Source organism: Babylonia areolata, chromosome 19, assembly GCF_041734735.1.
Source record: "Babylonia areolata isolate BAREFJ2019XMU chromosome 19, ASM4173473v1, whole genome shotgun sequence".
NCBI lineage: Eukaryota > Metazoa > Mollusca > Gastropoda > Neogastropoda > Buccinidae > Babylonia > Babylonia areolata.
The window spans coordinates 36379722-36384721 of record NC_134894.1 but is presented as its reverse complement, the minus strand read 5'-3'; the positions used below and the strand labels follow the sequence as shown (position 1 = coordinate 36384721).

At 44.6% G+C, this 5000-nt stretch overlaps 1 protein-coding gene across 5 annotated transcripts in view; it reads right to left on the bottom strand.

The window, feature by feature from the left end:
- Nucleotides 1-5000, bottom strand: part of LOC143293664 (fibroblast growth factor receptor-like 1) — a 171291-nt gene that overhangs the window by 93266 nt on the left and 73025 nt on the right. For 2 of the 5 annotated variants that reach the window (XM_076604792.1, XM_076604797.1), the window contains exon 1: nucleotides 1946-2442. The exons of 2 other annotated variants lie outside the window; for them this stretch is intronic. The gene's annotated coding sequence lies outside the window, so the exon portion shown is untranslated. Of the gene's footprint in view, nucleotides 1-1196; nucleotides 1324-1945; nucleotides 2443-5000 lie in introns of those variants that run through there. One more of the 5 variants, XM_076604795.1, reaches the window with a different exon arrangement.

Here is a 5000-nt window from a genome sequence, read left to right as displayed (position 1 = left end):
TGATGAATATGGCACCTTCTAATGGGCCTTCTGAATAATACCTGCACGTCTGAGTCTCTCTCTCTCTCTCTCTCTCTCTCTTTCTTTCAATAGACTCTTACAGGTAATGACAATAAAAATGTTAAAGTATGAAATCCTCTCTCTCTCTTTCAATAGACACTTACAGGTAATGACATTAAAGTGTTAAAGTGTGAAAGTCTCTCTCTCTCTCTCTCTCTCTCTCTCTCTCTCTCTCTCTCTCTCTCTCTCTCTCTTTCTTTCAATAGACTCTTACAGGTAATGGCAATAAAAATGTTAAAGTATGAAATCCTCTCTCTCTCTTTCAATAGACACTTACAGGTTATGACAATAAAGTGTTAAAGTGTGAAAGTCTCTCTCTCTCTCTCTCTCTCTCTCTCAATAGACTCTTACAGGTAATGACAATAAAAATGTTAAAGTGTTAAACTCTCTCTCTCTCTCTTTCAACAGACACTTACAGACAATGACAATTAAGTGTTAAACTCTCTCTCTCTCTCTCTCTCTCTCTCTCTCTCTCTCTCTCTCCTCTCTCTCTTAATTTCTTTCTTTCTTTGGGGAGATGGAAGAGAAGAGAAGATGACATTCATGAACCGCGGGTTATAATGGATAGTCGTGTTTCAGACTTTAGTTCTCAATGATGAAGTGACTCAGAGTCAGACTGTCAATCGTTCACTGATTCAGTGACTGCGGTCTGGTTTCGTCGTATGTTGGTTTTGAGAAAAAAGATTATTAGTGTATGCGTTCGCGAGAAGAAAATGAAGACAGAGACCGTGGACGGTAAGAGAAAGAAAGAAAAAATGAGAAAAAGAGTGAGAGGCACAGAGAGAGAGAGAGAGGGGGGGGGGGGGATCAGAAGAGAGAGAGAGAAGCAAAGGTATGGAGAGTGAAAGATATATATATACATATATATATATATATATATATGTATATATATATCTTTCACTCTCCATACCTTTGCTTCTCTCTCTCTCTTCTGATCCTCCCAGAGAGAGAGAGATAGAGAGAGAGAGAGAGAGAGTAACAGAGAAACAGACTGATAAGCAGGTTCATTCATACTGTTTCGCACCTATTTGCGAGATTCTCAATGATAATCATCCTCACGGCTTAACTGTACACTTTAAAAAAAAAAAAATCCTTTCAACAAAGCAATGTACCCGATGTAACGCTATTTCTCTCACCTGTGACAGTGACTGATGAGGGAACGAAGACCAGACAAATGGCACGATCATGACGACGACACCACCCACCCACACTCCTCCTCCTCCACCTCCCACTGCCCCCACCCTGCCGCTACCTCCACCATCCACCTCAACAACCACATCAAGGTAGCAGCGACAACTACGACAAAGTGGTCAAAGAGACACTACACCGTGGCTACGTTCTACGCATCACTGTCTTCTTCTACAAGCTGCCACTGACTGAGCAGATTCTGTTATGACGCCCCCGCCACACACAGCAGCAGCAGCAGCAGAGGCAGAATAGAAGGAACAAGCTGGAACGACCAAGCTTGCGCTGCAAACAGTAAAATCGTGCTTCCCACAGCGGGAGTTTTCAATGACAGCTGGGCTGCAAAGAATCGCTAAACACGCCCGCCCCGGCTTTTCGTGTGTTTGTTTAAAAACAAGTTCGCCGCGTGCAAGGTTTTAACTACTTTTGTCCACATTCCGTTCGCACACACACACACACACACACACACACACACACACACACACACAGAGTGAGAGAGAGAGAAACCCCAGGCTTGTTTTGGTACAACACAATGTTATCATCTCTTGACTTCAGTGGCGACTTCAGCAGTTTCTGCACTGATCGTGTTACTGCATGTTAAGTTACTACACCGCGGTGGTTCTATTAAAATAGTCTCTTCGGACATCTACGGTGTTAAACGAACTCTCACACAGACGCCCACTGCTGCTAAATTTCTCACCTTGTCACGACATTTCTCCTGATGATGCCCAGTTGTCAAGTCTCCCTGAGACCCGTCCTTGCCATGTAAATCCTGTATTTTTTCTCTGACAATAACACCATGACTGAGGCTCAAGCCATGAGCGGATCAGTTAACTGGGGGACGCTCAACGGACCGTTGTAGGAAGAAAGAAAGAGGTCCCATGAACTTCACACCAGATTTTTCAAAAGTATGTTTTCACACCGGACACTTGGAAACGGTTTTCGCCATATATTTCCTTTTCTTCTCAATTAAATCCGCCAGTGTGTAAACAAGTTGCGGTACAACAACTGAAAACAAACAAACAAACGTGCGTGGAACACTCCGGTCAAATGTTGCGTGATATTTTTCTTACAGAAAACATGAATGAAATCTGCTGTGATACGTTCTTCTTACGCACATAAAACTTCTTATTTTTACGCCTTTCCAAACGTTTCCAAACAACTTCCTTGAATTGAAGCACACGTGCTGTTTAGCCAGCAGACGACAAGCACACTGCCAAACACACAGCGTTGCAGACAGCAAAACCAAAGCGCCGCTACTCGCACGCCCTGAGTCGCGGTGTAACTGTCGCGTTTGCGTACTCCGCCACGTTGATAAGTAAGTTGGTGGGGGGAGCTGAGCAGCTCGGTGGCGGGGAGTCAAAGTAATGCGCGTTTCAAATTCTCATTAATTTGACCAGCTTGCCACTGCAAATCGAACCAAGGTTTATACCTGGCCTACAAGAATGTTGCAGACTTTAAGAGCAGATGGTCGGGTTGGGGGAGGGGAGGGAAAGGAGAAAGAGGGAGAGCGTGTCACTGGTGACAGAGGGGGAAACCATGCAGTCCGTGTGGAAGTCAGTTATCGCGCTTTTTTTCTTTCTGTCGTATCTTTTTATTCTAATCTGGATCTATATAAGAAATAGATTGATCAAGGTCTGATTGGAGCAGTGTGGTTGGGGGTCTGACTATGGTGTGAGTGCCAGTGTGTGTGTGTGCCAGTGTGTGTGTGTGTGTGTGTGTGTGTGTGTACGCATCCGGTGGTGTATATATATCCGTGCATTGTGTGTTTGTATTTATGTGTTTGTGTGCGTGTGTGTGCGTGCCGTTTCCGGTTACAGATTACACTGATGCGGTTGCCGCCAAAGACGTATTTCCATTCTTCAATATTTGATGCATTTAGCGAAATGATGTTGCCGTTTTCTTGGCAGTGACACTTTCGCATGAAAATCATTTATGCGTTGGTGAGGTGGAAGGGAGAAAATAAAGCCTGCACCTGACGCTCTTTGGGTCGATCAGAACTAAGTCGGTACTCCGAAAGAAACACCTGCTCGTTCAGAATGTACTACACGACAGCTGAACCGCGAACATGACCATAGTCTTCAACGTGAATACTGTCAATGGTGAACTGTCGTTGATGATGGCTGAGATTTGCGAAATCAGTCTTGTGGGTTCGTGTGTGGCTCGGGTGGTAAGTCAGATGCGCGAGCCACACACACACACACACACACACGCAGTAGGAGCACCAGAATGTGGTCTGGATGGGCTGCAATCTTTCCCCTCTCTCTCTGACACTGGCGAGACGAATACTACCAGCAAATAACATGATTCAGTTCAGCAGAAAGAACTGATCAAGGCGCCTAAAGTGGCGACCTGCTTAAATGTCAGAATCTTAAGTTTTATTGCTAAAACATCATTTTCAATCGTGGCTTGACAAGTCAGTGCAAGCTGTCAGTTGGGTTTGATGATTATCATTCTGTGTGAATCTAAGGTTCATATCACATTGTGGGTTTGAGGTTTTATTTCACATTGTGTGGGTCCAGTCTGCCGTTCGTATCACACTGTGTGGGTCTAAGGTTACATGACATTGTGTAGGTCTGAAATTCATAGTACAGTGTGTGGATCTAGCGGTCCGAAAGGATGATCAGTGACAGCACATTTTGCGTGAAACTTGGTTGAAACAAATCTTTATTCAGTAAACATGTTATACAGGTACAGATAGTCAGCGGAGCAACAACAAAGTTAGAATGAAACTTTAGGCATGCCGATGTGGAACAGGCCCGCAAACTGTGTGGTCTGTTATGTTCTCGTGTGCCAGTAAATCACATCAGTCCTTATTGAACTGCCGCGGAGAGGCATGATAACTGTGCAGAGTGTAGATAATACCACCCGGAAAAAAAAAGAAAACACAATTGCGGGACGACTTAGTAAGCATATAACACTGATACAGAACTGTTGATTTTAATCATTGGTGTGTGAAGGGGAGTTTGTGAGCGATGGACATGACAATCGACCTGGAGGTTTACTCCCCCTTCCAGTGTAGATCTGGAGCGGTGTCAATATCATGGATGCTGTTCTTTTGGATCAGACGGCCAACATCCCAATATGTGTGTGGTACAGATATACATGCCCTGTGTGCACAAAGCAGAACTCACAGCAGAAAAGGGTTTGCCCCGAGGGAAATTTGTATAAAAAAAAAGTAAATAATAAAAATGAATAAATAAATAAATCCACTTTAACTGGGAGACCAGCAGACAGACATATAGACATAAAAAGGCGGCGGTGCACTGTAGAGACACACTCTCCACGGGAAGAATAACATCTGTTAGGACATGAATTAATGGAACAGAATGCGATGCAAAAGAACACTACTGCACAACGTGACAACCGTGAGATACAACACAACCTGCCACAGCACAACAACACACAACAAACCCAAACTACTTTTTTTTCTAACTCTACCTCCACCAGAGTTCCAACTTTCATTGCACTACTACTTACCTTCATACATGCAGCACACGCGGGCACCCTTGACGACCAAAAAGAAACCGAAAGGAGTCCTAACCACTGTACCATCAACATCAAGCGACGAACGATTCGCTTCACTCCTCTCTCACACACGTCTTGTCGGATTGCGGCCTACCTCCCAGCCTTCCACCCACTCTGGCCTCCACACACACACACACGCACACACAAACACACACACAGGGGCAGAGCAGGGGGCCAGTGGAGCAGACACTATGGCCAATTGTCATCAGTATTCTGACCGCATGACT